General features: G+C 54.5%; 1 protein-coding gene across 1 annotated transcript in view; it reads right to left on the bottom strand.

The window, feature by feature from the left end:
* Window positions 1–8,594, bottom strand: part of lrrk1 (leucine-rich repeat kinase 1) — a 246,870-nt gene extending 238,276 nt beyond the window's left edge. Inside the window, exon 1 of the mRNA XM_072468809.1 lies at window positions 8,486–8,594. The gene's annotated coding sequence lies outside the window, so the exon portion shown is untranslated. The remainder of the gene's footprint in view (window positions 1–8,485) is intronic.
* Window positions 8,595–15,787: the final 7,193 nt, after the last annotated feature.

Here is a 15,787-nt window from a genome sequence, read left to right as displayed (position 1 = left end):
AGCAGTCCTAATCACTGTGCCGCCCTGACAAAACACTAACACTGAAGCAAAATAGTGCGGATGTTGGAATCTGAATTAGAGACAGAAGACTACAGGCTGAAAATAAGCAGTAGGTCAGACATATTTTTTCAATATTCAGAGACCATTTCACCCTCTATGTAACAATGGTCCATTCTCCCCATTTGTCCAACATCCAGTCTCCTTATCAAGTAGGTGTACAAAATGCAAAACTGCAACTTGACCATCTCGCTTCGCACCATCCAGAACCTCAAACACTCCCTCCAGGTGAAAGGGCAATGCATATCCACTTCCTTCCATTTAGTTGACTCTATTTGCAACTCATTGTGTGGTCTCCTCGACAGTGGGGAGACCAGACCCAGATTGTGTGATTGCTTTGTTAAACACCTCCATTCAGCCTGACCTCCAGCTGCCAGCACCCATCACTAGGGGCTTTTCACAGTAACTTCATTGCAGTGTTAACGTAAGCCTACTTGTGACAATAAAGATCATTATATTATATTATTATCATTGTAATTCTCCATCCCACTCCTCTATGACCTCTGTCCTTGGCATCCTCCAGCTTCAAATAAAGGGGACAGGAGCTGGAGTCCAAAGTGGGGGAGTGGGCCTTGGTGGAGTGCTCTTTTGGAGAGTTGGTGCTGACCCGATGGGCCGAATGGCCTCCTTCTCCACTGTTGGAATTCTGTAGATTCTATGGAACAGCATCTCAATTTTTGATGAGGGAATGTCCAATTTTCCAGACTCAACACTGAGTTCAACAAATCTCTTTTTACTTTGCACAGGAGCGGGACTGGCAGTGGTATTGCTACTGCTATCCACATCTCCTCTGGACACACCTTTTGTCTCTTTACTTATCCCTTTATCACCTTTTGTTGAACCATCATCCTTTTAATCGCCCCCCCCCCCCCTCTCCATGCTAATACAGACCTTCCCTTTTGTTTTCCTCCCCCCCTCCAATCCCTGTATTTATACACTTCCCACATCTGATGAAAGATAACTAACCTGAAAGTTAATTCTTTCCATAGATGCGGCCAGGCCTGCTGAATATTTCCGGCATTTTCTACCTTTGTTGTTTTAGTCAGAATGCATCGCTCCAGCAGGTTAATAATGAAAGGATATATTTGTTGTGATCAAGGAATCATTTCACTGATTCAAGGATGGAAAGGATCACCTCATTATCCGCTGGGATGGATAGTAACCGTCTAAGTTACTAAGTGCTTGACGTTCCGAGGCTGGTTGTCCCTTAGTGCCTGGCTGACAAAAGCAATCCTGTGATTGGTCCACGAGATCCTGGTGAGAAAGAGTGGGACAATTGTCCAGGGTTCCCACTTCATCCAGGACTGTGGATCAGGAAAGACTTGGCTTCAACTGTGAAGCCCCTGCAGGCGAATAGCCTGTCAATGCTCACTGCCATGACCCATACTGAGTCATTCAATGAGGTATGGGAGGGTGTACAGCGGCACGGTAGCACAGTGGTTAGCACTGTTGCTTCACAGCGCCAGGGTCCCAGGTTTGATTCCAGGCTTGGGTCACTGTCTGTGCGGAGTCTGCATGTTCTCCCCGTGCCTGCGTGGGTTTCCTCCGGGTGCTCCGGTTTCCTCCCACAAGTCCCGAAAGACGGCTGTTAGGTGAATTGGACATTCTGAATTCTCCCTCTGTGTACCCGAACAGGCGACGGAATGTGGCAACCTGAGGATTTTCACAATAACTTCATTGCAGTGTTAAAGTAAGCCTACTTGTGACAATAATAAAGATTATTATATCCCAGGAAAGAGTCAGGAGGGCAGAGGGGATTTTTTTGAAAGCTCAGAAGGTGCGAGAGCCCAGGAGTTTCTCATCTCCTAGAACTGGCTATGTTTCTGTGAGGGAAATGTTGATTCACTTTTATAAACATGCTGTGATAGTTTCCATCAAATTAGAGCCCGTGAAGAACCAGGGATGCTGAATAAATCATTTGTTTTGAGTGTATGAGAATGAATGGTAATGCTGGGAGTAATTCAGAGACCCATAGCAATGCTCTGGGGACCTGGGTTCAAATCCCACCATGGCAGTGCGTGAAATTTGAATTCAATTTAAACAATCTGGAATTATGCCCTCTGAAATGGACTGGCAAGGCACTCAGTTCAAGTAGTTCAAAGGCAGTTAGGGATGGGTAATGAATAAAAATATATTGATCCAATTAATAAATAACAATGAAGTTCAATGCAGGGAAATGTGAAGCAGTTCATTTTGGTCGGAAGAACTTGGAGATACAATACAAAAGGTTTCAACTTCAAAGGGGGGGGGGGTGTCAGGAGCAGAGGGACCAGGTTATCGGACAAGTTGAGAGAACAGTTAATTTTTTTTAAATTATAAATTTAGAGTACCCAATTATATTTATTCCCCAATTAAGTGCAATTTATCGTGGCCGATCCACCTAAGCTGCACATCTTTGGGTTGTGGGGGGTGAGACCCACGCAAATACGGGGAGAATGTGCAAACTCCACACGGACAGTGACCCGGGACCGGGATCGAACTCGAGACCGGGATCGAACCCGGGTCCTCAGCACTGTGAGGCAGCAGTGCTAACCACTGTGCCGCCCTGAGAGAACAGTTAATTAAGCATACAGTACCCTGGGTTTCACTAATAGGGGCACAGAGTACCAGAGCAAGGAGGGTATGTTGAATTTGACAAAGTCACTAGCTTGGCCTCAGTAATGTGCCCAGTTCTGTGCATCGCACTCGTGATTTATTAAAGTATTTTGATGTGCAGTTGCGATGCCGAAGCATACAAGGCTATGGGCCGGGAACTGGAAAATGGGATTAGAATAGTTAGGTGGTTGATTTTGACCGGAACAGGCGTGATGGGCCGAAGGGTCTTTTCTGCACTGTAGACCTCTAGGACTGTTTTCATCTGAGAAAAAAAGGTTGAGAGGAAAATTGAGGGGTCTGGACAGAGTAGACAGGGAGAAACTGTTCCCACTCGGGGAAGGATCGAGAATGTGAGGACACAGCTTTAAAGTAATTTGCAAAAGAAGCAAATCTGATACAAGAAGAAACCTCTTCACTCAGCGAGTGGTTGGGGTTTGAGAGTGTGGTGGATTCAGTTCAATGGAAGCATTCAAAGGAAGTGAGATTATCAGAAAAAGAAGACAGGAGTAGAATTTTAAGGATGGCAAGCGATCGGCACTCGCCATCCCAAGAGTCGGCACCTAACACTCAGCCGCTGATTCTCGAACTCCCACTGCCATTTTACCCTCACTCACGTATTGATTGGCAGTGGGCGGGACACCCATTCAGGGTCCTGGGGGACAGGGTGTCCCAACTCTGACATGGGAAGCATACCCCACTCCCCCCTCCCCCAAGCCTCTCCTGCCTGAGATGGGGTAAGGTTTCAATGTCATTCTCCCACCCGACCTGAACCCGCTCCCACCAGCAAGAAAAGGCTACTTAGTGGTCACTTAAGGGCTTTAATAGGTGAATGGGTGAGTTTCCCACCCAAAGCCCTGCCAGCCCAAGTGTGAAGTTGTGTCTGGGTTTGGGCGGGCAGGTTTCCAGGGGGAGTCCCATCCATTAAATTTTACACTCCTCCCATCCCCCGACACTCAAAACCTGCTTTGGGGGGAGTGTAAAAGTCTGCCCTGGGAGAAGGTGAGTGAGTGGCACCAGGTGACTTGCTCATTTGGAGAGCCAATGCCAAATGACCTCTTCCTGTGCTGTAACAATTCTGTGATTCTATGAGGATCAAGGCAAGGCTACTGACGTGGGAAACATACTCCCTGTTGCGCCACCCGCTCCCCCCCTCAGTGTCACCCCCCCCACCCTCCACCCCCCCATCCCAACATCCCAATGTCTCCCTCTAACTTGCCATCTTCCTAATTTGCCACTCGATTTTCAGAACGTCCCAATCCAGACCCACAGTCCTGATTCTATCTCGAGCTGCCCTCCTCGCCTGCCCAGATGTTGCGGCCCTTATCTGACCCTCTTACATCCAGATATTGCTTCTCCGACTGAGCTTTGACATGCCCTGACATTGTTCCCTCCAACAGATCCAATCACAAAGTTAAATGTCGGAAAGTGTAAAAACAGTAATGTAACAAAGGACAAAGAGAAAGTGAAAATAAAAAAATAAGGGAGGAGAGCGAGAGAGAGAAAAATGAAACAGGGGAGGTCCGGAAAGAAGGAACAGCGAAACCAACAGAAATCAGGAAGAAATTGACAGGCAAAACTAGCCTGTTCCAATTCTACCAGCAGTTCAACGATCCACACCCCCTCTGCACTTTGGAATCTTTCCTGGGGTATAATTACCCTCTCATACCTCACTGAATGACTCATTCTTTGTATGAGTCATGACAGTGAACACTAACAAGGCTATCCACCTGCAGGGGCTTCACAGTCGGGCCCAAACCTGCCTTGATCCACAGCCTACACACACACACACAGGCCCAGGTGAAATCGAAACACCGGACAATGATCCCACTCTTTCTCTCCAGGATCTTGCGGACAATCAGAGTATCACTATCATCAGCCAGGCACAAACGAGGAAACCAGCCTCGGAGCTGTATGGCCTTATCCCGGTGAACAAAAAGGTGGTCCTTCCCATTCCTGAATCAGTTGCAGGAATGTCATGGGGATCAGTCATTCACACACGGACATGATCATTGTTATGCTGGCCTTTCTTATGGATGATTGCATTGAACATCTGGCTTTGACCAAAACTTGAATCACATTTGATGACAGTCTGTCCCTCCCTGATACCTCTGTCTAGCTTACCCAACCCACCATGAGGGTTCCGCGGCCCTTATCACCAAATTCCACCTGGATTACTCCCCAAATACTCAGGCATCTTCCCCTTTGAGCACCTCACTCAATTCCAGCATATTCCCTCTCATGCTTTTAACACTCTTCAATCCATCCAAAGTGTCTCTGAGAGATTTCCCTCCATCCTTTCCTCCCTCGGGCTTTGGAGTGAGTTGCATCTTATTTCACTGTTGTGATTTCAATCTCAGTCCATTTCGCATTCTCCCTTTTGATCAGTGTCGTCTGGTCCCTCGGTCATTTCCTTATGGTCAGGGCCACCACTTTATGACCACTTCCTACTCCTGACCACCCACTTTCCCCCTCCTCCTCCCAGCCCAAGATTCTGTATACATCCCTGGAAGAAACCCTTTCCCAAATCATTTAGGAAAGTACTTTTGAACTCCCAACTCTCTTACCTATGGTCCACCATTAAGCTGGATATTTCTGCATTTGTTAATCAGTTCAATCGCTTCCCCATCTCCATATCTGATTTTTTCCTTTCATCTCTTCCTTTGCTGACATTTCCTGGTAATGTTTTCACATGGATTCCCACAATTCAGAGAGGCCCAGAACTGGACCACTTATAACACAGCTTTCCACTCACCCACGCTTGTGTCACTCTGGAGGGCAAAATGAACTCCCCGGCTCCTTTGATCGAGGGCTATATCCCAAATCTAATTACCCCTGCCCTTTCCATCCTCACTGCCACCTGCCTTCATTGTCGCTTCGATTGATACCATTTTCTCAGCTGTCTCTGGCCCAATCCTCTCTTCCACTGCCCAACAAGCCAAACCTTCCACAAGGTTCACTCTTGTACCCACCATAATTTCACATTTTCTTTTCTAGTGCCCCGCCCACCCTCCCCGCCGCCCCATGCCCTCTCCAAGGTCATCTTGGCCATGAGCTCCACCTTACCATTAAACTGCTGACCTCCCAACTGCTTCCCACGCTGGCTGACGTTGTAAACAGCTGTGCTTCCTCAGACACTGCCCTCCCCCCTTTCAAAGCTTGTCTTCACACCGTCCTCAAAAAGCCCACTGGCTGGTCATTGTCAATGACCACCCCCAGCTCCGACTTCTCCAGATCCCTTGAACATGCTGCTGCCTCCCAAATCCACAGCTCATTCTCCAGTTGAGTTTCTGCCACCACAATGGAACACCGTTTTAAGTTGGTTTTACATTTTGACCCATCACCTTGGGATATATTTCTCAAAATTAAATGTGCGATATGAATGAACGTTGCAGTTGTTGAAGGACAGGAAGGAGAGGAAGGCAGCGATAAACAACAAGGTCAGGAATCATTAAGAAAAGCAAAGCAGATGGCAATCGGATGCGGTCTTTAATCCTGGTCAAGGCTCACATGAGAACAACGTAATCTAATGTGCCCCACTTGTCCTGGAGATCTGGCCCAGTGCGCCAAACAAAACACATTCAAAACCACAATTCACTTAATCAATAGAAAGAATCACAATTTACATTTTGTCCAATTTAGTAACAGTTTTGATGCTCCATCCAACACCCAGCTTGAGCCAGATATCCTGCTCATTGGTTCACCAATAAATTACTCTTGAAATGCAGCCACTGAGAGCGGATCATCTCGCCACACAGCACGCACCCTCCCTCCCCCTCACTAAGAGCTGACCACCTCACCACGCCGCACCCCCGTTCACTAAGAGCTGACCACCTCTCCACGCTGCACCCCATCCTCACTGAGAGCTGACCATCTCTCCACGCTGCACCCCATCCTCACTGAGAGCTGACCACCTCTCCACGCCGTACCCCCCCTTCACTGAGAGCTGACCACCTCTCCCCTCGCACCCCCCCCTTCACTGAGAGCTGACCACCTCTCCCCCTCGCACCCCCGCTTCACTGAGAGCTGACCATTTCTCCACGCTGCACCCCTTCCTCACTGAGAGCTGACCACCTCTCCACGCCGCACCCCCCATTCACTGAGAGCGGATCACCTCTCCACACAGCACCCTCCCCTTCACTGAGAGTTGTCCACCTCTCCCCCCCGCACACCCCCTTCACTGAGAGCTGAATACCTCTCCCTCCCGCACACTCCCTTTACTGAGAGCTGACCACCTCTCCACACAGCACCCCCCTCTCCGCCTTCACTAAGAGCTGACTACCTCTCCACGCTGCACTCCCCCTTCACTGTGAGCTTACCATGTCGCCCCCCCCGCACCCCCCTTCACTGAGAGTGGACCACCTCTCCCTCCCGCACCCCCTTCATTCACTAAGAGCTGACCACCTCTCCCCCCCGCACTCCCCCTTCACTGAGAGCTGACCACCTCTCCACGCTGCACCCCCCTTCACTGAGAGCTGACCACTGCTCCCCTGCACCCCCCCTTCACTGAGAGCGGACCACCTCTCCCCTCGCACCCCCTTCACTGAGAGCTGACCACCTCTCCCCTCGCACCCCCCTTCACTGAGAGCTGACCACCTCTCCCCTCGCACCCCCCTTCACTGAGAGCTGACCAACTCTCCACGCTGCACCCTCCTTCACCCCCTGCAGCGGGTGTAGAATCCAAAGTTTTATGCTTCACAAATATTCTTTTTAATTTAGAGTACCCAATTCTTTTTTTTTCCCAATTAAGGGGCAATTTAGTGTGGCCAACCACCTACCCTGCACATCTTTGGGTTGTGGGGGTGAGACCCACACAAACACAGGGAGAATGTGTAAACTCCACATAGACAGTGGCCCGGGATCAATCGCTCGGGGTCCTCAGTGACGTGAAGCAGCAGTGCTAACTTCATTGCAGTGTTAACGTAAGCCTACTTGTGACAATAAAGATTATTACTAGTATTATTATAACCACTGCGCCACCGTGCCAACAAATGTGCTGGGTGAAAAACATTTTTCACACGGCGAGTGGTTGGGGTCTGGAATGCACAGCCCGGCTGATGGGGAGGCAGGTTCAATCGAGACATTCAAGAGGACAGAGGATTATTTAAATAGAAACAGTGTGCAGGGGTAGGGGAGAAGGCAGTCGTGACGCTCGTTTGGACAGCTGGTACACGCACGATGGGCAGAATGGCCTCTCTCTCTATGATTGATTCAGTCACACAGGCATGTCCAGCAAAATGGGGATTATGTGATGAGCAAACCACCATTGAAAACAAGAAGCATTTCAGCAACTGTGAGGTATTTTGCCTGGAGATATGCATGGGCCAGTGATGGTGAACCCTGGACCCCATTCTGACCCCACTCCCTGATTCAGTCTGTCCAATATTGCCAACATTTTCTACCTTTCATTTCACATCTTGAAGCCTGAGTTTGCTGTCTGATCTCACACCTCTTTAGAAAGGGCCAATCTTTAAACAGCAAACTGTTAGCACAGTGACCAGCCAGGCTAACATCTGCCAGAAAACCAAAATTAATTTCCTGGTAACTGATTGATCTGTTGACTAACTTGCAGTTTATAAATAGGACCTAATAAGCGCTGTGGGCGCACATGTTTTGAAGTGTTTGGCAGTGAGCAATGTCTCCAAAACTTTAACCGCAGGTTGAGATAGTCATGGGCACACACTACTGAGCCATCGACACCGGCCATCACCCACGTTAAAGGCGAGACGATGAAAACAAAAAGATTGTAAAGAGGAGGCTGTCAAAGCCCCCAGGGGCTGTGCTCATATCAGACAGATGCAACCCCGACAGCCCGCACCCCGCCCGCTGCGCTTACCTGGAGGGTGCCGGGTGTCTGTCCCAGGGAGCCGGAGCGGGAGCGGAGCCGGAGCGGGAGCGGAGCCGTTCCGGTGGCGGAGAAACAAACACTCTTCCTGGGAGTCGGAGAGATTCAGCAATGAGGAAGTGAGAGAGAGGATGTGGGTGGAGACAGAGCGACTTCCAGCAGCCTGGGCACTGCCCATGCAGCAGGCTCAGTCCCAGCCCCTCACTGCCTCAATCCCTCACTGCCTCAGGCCCTCACTGCCTCAATCCCTCAACCCCTCACTGCCTTAACCCTCACTGCCTCCATCCCTCACTGCCTCCATCCCTCACTGCCTCCATCCCTCAACCCCTCACTGCCTCCATCCCTCACTGCCTCCATCCCTCACTGCCGCCATCCCTCACTGCCTCAGCCCCTCACTGCCTCCACCCCTCACTGCCTCCGCCCCTCACTGCCTCAGCCCCTGACTGCCTCAGCCCCTGACTGCCTCAGCCCCTCACTGCCTCAATCCCTCACTGCCTCAGGCCCTCACTGCCTCAATCCCTCAACCCCTCACTGCCTTAACCCTCACTGCCTCCATCCCTCACTGCCTCCATCCCTCACTGCCTCAATCCCTCAACCCCTCACTGCCTCAACCCTCACTGCCTCCATCCCTCACTGCCTCCATCCCTCAACCCCTCACTGCCTCCATCCCTCACTGCCTCCATCCCTCAACCCCTCACTGCCTCAATCCCTCACTGCCTCAGGCCCTCACTGCCTCAATCCCTCACTGCCTCAATCCCTCAACCCCTCACTGCCTCAACCCTCACTGCCTCCATCCCTCACTGCCTCCATCCTCACTGCCTCCATCCCTCAACCCCTCACTGCCTCCATCCCTCACTGCCTCCATCCCTCACTGCCTCAGCCCCTCACTGCCTCAGCCCCTCACTGCCTCAATCCCTCACTGCCTCAATCCCTCACTGCCTCAGCCCCTCACTGCCTCAACCCCTCACTGCCTCAGCCCCTCACTGCCTCAATCCCTCAGTGCCTCAATCCCTCACTGCCTCAGCCCCTCACTGCCTCAATCCCTCACTGCCTCAGCCCCTCACTGCCTCAATCCCTCAGTGCCTCAGCCTCTCACTGCCTCAGCCCCTCACTGCCTCAACCCCTCACTGCCTCAACCCCTCACTGCCTCAAGTCTTCACTGCCTCAGCCCCTCACTGCCTGAATCCCTCACTGCCTGAATCCCTCACTGCCTCAACTCTTCACTGTCCCAGCCCCTCACTGCCTCCACTCCTCACTGCCTCCACTCCTCACTGCCTCCACCCCTCACTGCCTCCATCCCTCACTGCCTCCACCCCTCACTACCTCCATCCCTCACTGCCTCCATCCCTCACTGCCTCCATCCCTCACTGCCTCAGCCCCTCACTGCCTCAGCCCCTCACTGCCTCGGCCCCTCACTGCCTCAATCCCTCACTGCCTCAATCCCTCACTGCCTCAATCCCTCACTGCCTCAGCCCCTCACTGCCTCAGCCCCTCACTGCCTCCACCCCTCACTGCCTCCATCCCTCACTGCCTCAGCCCCTCACTGCCTCAGCCCCTCACTGCCTCAGCCCCTCACTGCCTCAATCCCTCACTGCCTCAGCCCCTCACTGCCTCAGCCCCTCGCTGCCTCAGCCCCTCGCTGCCTCAGCCCCTCGCTGCCTCAGCCCCTCGCTGCCTCAATCCCTCGCTGCCTCAATCCCTCGCTGCCTCAATCCCTCGCTGCCTCAGCCCCTCGCTGCCTCAACCCCTCGCTGCCTCAGCCCCTCGCTGCCTCAACCCCTCACTGCCTCAGCCCCTCACTGCCTCAGCCCCTCACTGCCTCAGCCCCTCACTGCCTCAGCCCCTCACTGCCTCAACCCCTCACTGCCTCAACCCCTCACTGCCTCAACCCCTCACTGCCTCAATCCCTCACTGCCTCAACCCTTCACTGTGCCAGCCCCTCACTGCCTCCACCCCTCACTGCCTCCACCCCTCACTGCCTCAGCCCCTCACTGCCTCAGCCCCTCACTGCCTCAGCCCCTCACTGCCTCAGCCCCTCACTGCCTCAATCCCTCACTGCCTCAATCCCTCACTGCCTCAGCCCCTCACTGCCTCAGCCCCTCACTGCCTCAACCCCTCACTGCCTCAACCCCTCACTGCCTCAACCCCTCACTGCCTCAGCCTCTCACTGCCTCAACCCCTCACTGCCTCAACCCCTCACTGCCTCAACCCCTCACTGCCTCCACCCCTCACTGCCTCAGCCCCTCACTGCCTCAGCCCCTCACTGCCTCAGCCCTTCACTGCCTCAATCCCTCAGTGCCTCAGCCCCTCACTGCCTCAGCCCCTCACTGCCTCAGCCCCTCACTGCCTCAGCCCCTCACTGCCTCAGCCCCTCACTGCCTCAGCCCCTCACTGCCTCAACAACTCACTGCCTCAAGTCTTCACTGCCTCAGCCCCTCACTGCCTGAATCCCTCACTGCCTGAATCCCTCACTGCCTCAACTCTTCACTGTCCCAGCCCCTCACTGCCTCCACCCCTCACTGCCTCCACCCGTCACTGCCTCCATCCCTCACTGCCTCCATCCATCACTACCTCCACCCCTCACTGCCTCCACCCCTCACTGCCTCCACCCCTCACTGCCTCCACCCCCACTGCCTCCACCCCTCACTGCCTCCACCCCTCACTGCCTCCACCCCTCACTGCCTCCACCCCTCACTGCCTCCACCCCTCACTGCCTCCATCCCTCACTGCCTCCATCCCTCACTGCCTCCATCCCTCACTGCCTCCATCCCTCACTCTACCTCAGCCCCTCACTGCCTCAGCCCCTCACTGCCTCAGCCCCTCACTGCCTCAGCCCCTCACTGCCTCAACCCCTCACTGCCTCAACCCCTCACTGCCTCAACCCCTCACTGCCTCAACCCCTCACTGCCTCAACCCCTCACTGCCTCAATCCCTCACTGCCTCAGCCCCTCACTGCCTCAGCCCCTCACTGCCTCAGCCCCTCACTGCCTCAACCCCTCACTGCCTCAACCCCTCACTGCCTCAACCCCTCACTGCCTCAACCCCTCACTGCCTCAGCCCCTCACTGCCTCAGCCCCTCACTGCCTCAGCCCCTCACTGCCTCAGCCCCTCACTGCCTCAACCCCTCACTGCCTCAACCCCTCACTGCCTCAACCCCTCACTGCCTCAGCCCCTCACTGCCTCAGCCCCTCACTGCCTCAATCCCTCACTGCCTCAACCCCTCACTGCCTCAACCCCTCACTGCCTCAGCCCCTCACTGCCTCAGCCCCTCACTGCCTCAATCCCTCACTGCCTCAACCCCTCACTGCCTCAACCCCTCACTGCCTCAACCCCTCACTGCCTCAGCCCCTCACTGCCTCAGCCCCTCACTGCCTCAGCCCCTCACTGCCTCCACCCCTCACTGCCTCAACCCCTCACTGTCTCAACCCCTCACTGCCTCAACCCCTCACTGCCTCAGCCCCTCACTGCCTCAGCCCCTCACTGCCTCAACCCCTCACTGCCTCAACCCCTCACTGCCTCAATCCCTCACTGCCTCAGACCCTCGCTACTTCAGGCCCTCACTCCCCCAGCTTCAGCCCCTCACTGCCTCAGCCCCTCACTGCCTCAACCCCTCACTGCTTCAACCCCTCACTGCCTCAACCCTCACTCCCTCAACCTTCACTCCCTCAACCTTCACTCCCTCAGACCTTCACTCCCTCAGGCCCTCACTCCCTCAGGCCCTCACTCCCTCAGGCCCTCACTCCCTCTGGCCCTCACTCCCTCCCTCAGACCCACTCCCTCACTCTCAGCCATTCACTCCTTCAGCCTCAGCTCCTCGGCCTCACTCCCTCACTCCCAATTCATTCCTTCAGCCCCTCACTGCCTCTGCCCCTCACTGCCTCAACCCCTCAACCCCTCACTGCCTCAGCCCCTCACTGCCTCAGCCCCTCACTGCCTCAACCCCTCACTGCCTCACCCCTCACTGCCTCAATCCCTCACTGCCTCAGACCCTCTCTACTTCAGCCCCTCACTCCCCCAGCTTCAGCCCCTCACTGCCTCAGCCCCTCACTGCCTAAGCCCCTCACTGCCTCAACCCCTCACTGCCTCAACCCCTCACTGCCTCAACCTTCACTCCCTCAACGTTCACTCCCTCAACCTTCACTCCCTCAACCTTCACTCCCTCAGACCTTCACTCCCTCAGACCTTCACTCCCTCAGGCCCTCACTCCCTCAGGCCCTCACTCCCTCAGGCCCTCACTCCCTCTGGCCCTCACTCCCTCCCTCAGACCCACTCCCTCACTCTCAGCCATTCACTCCTTCAGCCTCAGCTCCTCGGCCTCACTCCCTCACTCCCAGTTCATTCCTTCAGCCCCTCACTGCCTCTGCCCCTCACTGCCTCAACCTCTCAACCCCTCACTGCCTCAACCCCTCACTGCCTCAACCCCTCACTGCCTCAGCCCCTCACTGCCTCAACCCCTCACTGCCTCACCCCTCACTGCCTCAATCCCTCACTGCCTCAGACCCTCTCTACTTCAGCCCCTCACTCCCCCAGCTTCAGCCCCTCACTGCTTCAACCCCTCACTGCTTCAACCCCTCACTGCCTCAACCCTCACTCCCTCAACCTTCACTCCCTCAACCTTCACTCCCTCAGACCCTCACTCCCTCAGGCCCTCACTCCCTCAGGCCCTCACTCCCTCAACCTTCACTCCCTCAACCTTCACTCCCTCAGACCTTCACTCCCTCAGACCTTCACTCCCTCCCTCAGACCCACTCCCTCACTCTCAGCCATTCACTCCTTCAGCCTCAGCTCCTCGGCCTCACTCCCTCACTCCCAATTCATTCCTTCAGCCCCTCACTGCCTCTGCCCCTCACTGCCCGATATGCCATCAATGAACACACGACGAGTGGTGAACGTAACTGAGGCTTTGAAAAACTAAACAGAAAGCCTCCTGGCCTCTGATCCTGAACTGAGGCAGCGGCGGAGACTTGCCACCTTTATACCGAGCCTGAGGGGAGACGGAGCCAGCAGGCAGTGGTTTACCACATTACATATAATACAGTGGTAGTTTACTACAGTACACATTATATACCACAGTGGTTGCCAACAGGGACAAGCCCAGGCATGTAACAATACAACAGTACGATACAATACAGTGGTTTACCACATTCACCCCCTGCTAAAAAAGAGTCCAGCGGGGTGAAGTGGACTTAAAGATCAAGGGCGCGATTCTCCGAGGCCACGCCAGTTGGGAGAATTGCCGGCCGCGCCATTATATCGCGCGACGCCGGTTCGACTTCGTCCCACCATTCTCTCAACCAGCGAGAATGGCCCTGTCGGGTTCTGCACCGCGCCAGCCGGAGAATCATCCGAGACACTCACAACGGTGATTTTCCGGTACCCCCGCTATTCTCTGGCCCAGATGGGCCGAGTGGCCACTCTGACACGACAGGTTCCCGCCAGCGCCATCCACACCTGGTCACTGCCGACGGGAACTGTGCGGAAACGCTGGGGGGGGGGGGGCGGCCTGTGGGGGGGGAGGGGTGTTCCTTCAGCGCGGGGGGGGGGGCCTCCTATGGGGTCTGGCCTGCGATCGGGGCCCACCGATCGGCGGGCCGACCTCTCTAAAGGAGGACCTCCTTTCCTCCGTCGCCCCGCAAGTTCCATCCGCCACCTTCTTGCGGGGCGGCCTCGGGAAGGACGGCAACCGTGCATGCGCAGGTGACTTCATTTACGTGACGCCGGCCGCGTCATTTACGCGGCACCAAGGACCAGCGCATGTAAAATACGCGACCCAGCTCCTAGGCCCCCGGGGCTGGAGAATAGGGGGTTGAGAGCGGGCTCCGACGCCGGAGTGAAACACTCCGGTTTTCACTCCGGCGTCGGGACTTTGTCTCCCTTTGGGAGAATCGTGCCCAAGGTCTGTCGGGGGCCTTGACCTTCTGCCGTGATCGCCTCAGTCCCGGCTGTGGTGTGGGCACCGGTGTCGAGACCTGCGCGTTGTTGCTCTTATTAGCCTTAATTTTATTAGCTCTAATTCTGTCACCTTTGCTCACGAGTCGCCAGGTATCTTTCTGATACCGCCACGTGGTTCAAGCTCAAGTAATGATTAATAATGCAGCACACCGCTTAGTAAAAGTTAAATCAACGATCATTTATTATATACAGCAATAAATACTTATACAATAATCCTACTTCTAGACTACTACCTACCACTAAAGGCCAATACATAACTTTGGTGATGGCCCACCAGGTCAGGGAAATGAATGGTCTATCGAATTGGGTCTGGCCTGCGGGATTCAAAAAGGCTGGTACGAGTCGATAGTCTGGAGCACCTATCCAGTAGTGATCGCTGGAGTAAGACTTACTTGTTTTCCTTGTCGAAGGGTCTCGAAGGTTGCGAGCAGGAGACGAAGGGTTGATTTGAACTTGGCCCCTATCTTTATAGTTCCCAGGGGCTTCCCGCCTATCGGGGCGGACCTTCACCCTGGTCCCAAGTGATTGGACTTGGTCCCAATCACTGGGTTTGATATGCTCCAATAATGGGGCGATTCCTTGATCGGGGGGTGGTCGTTCACCTGTCTTTGTCTCGGCCACTGCAGGCGCCGAGAGGTCTGGGTCGGCTTTCAATTGCTAATTTGTTGCAATTGTTCCCGGGGATAGCCGATTAAACTGCAGATGTCTGTGTTGATGTGCTGCTAATGGTCGCAGGTATCGATCTGGGCCGACTTCCCCAGAGCCGAATACATTGTTCTGTCTGCAGCTGTCCGTTTGTGCCCTGTTGGCTGATTTTCCCATCAGCCTTTTCAGTTTGCCATTTTTCATCGGGGTTTGGCCAAATTAATCGGGAATCAGCCATTTTAGGTGGCTACAGCGTCCGGGAGCGTGTTGTCCTCTTCTTCACCCAGTAGTTGTGTCGGTGGAGGGGGGGGGGGGGCGGCGGTGTGTGGGCGGGGGTGGTGGTGATGGTCGCCGGTGGGCCTGCGGGTGCCAGACCTTGAAGTAGCTGGGTAGTGGTGGAGGGAGACTGTGTAGGGTCGGGGTGGTGGTGATGGTCGCTGGGGAACCTGCAGGTGCCAAATCCCGGAGGGAGACTGTGTCCTGTCGCCCGTCATGATGTGCCACGTCGGCATATTGTGGGTTGGCATGGAGGAGCATAACCTTCTCGACGAGGGGATCTGATTTATGGCTCCTCACATGCTACCGGAGGAGGACGGGGCCAGGGACTGTCAGCCAGGACGGGGGCGAGACCCCGGAGGTGGACTTCCTGGGGAAGGCAAACATTGGTTAATGCGGGGTCTCGTTGGTGGCAGTGCA

Source organism: Scyliorhinus torazame, chromosome 12, assembly GCF_047496885.1.
Source record: "Scyliorhinus torazame isolate Kashiwa2021f chromosome 12, sScyTor2.1, whole genome shotgun sequence".
NCBI lineage: Eukaryota > Metazoa > Chordata > Chondrichthyes > Carcharhiniformes > Scyliorhinidae > Scyliorhinus > Scyliorhinus torazame.
The sequence above is the reverse complement of the archived record's forward strand: the minus strand, read 5'-3'. Positions and strand labels throughout refer to the sequence as shown.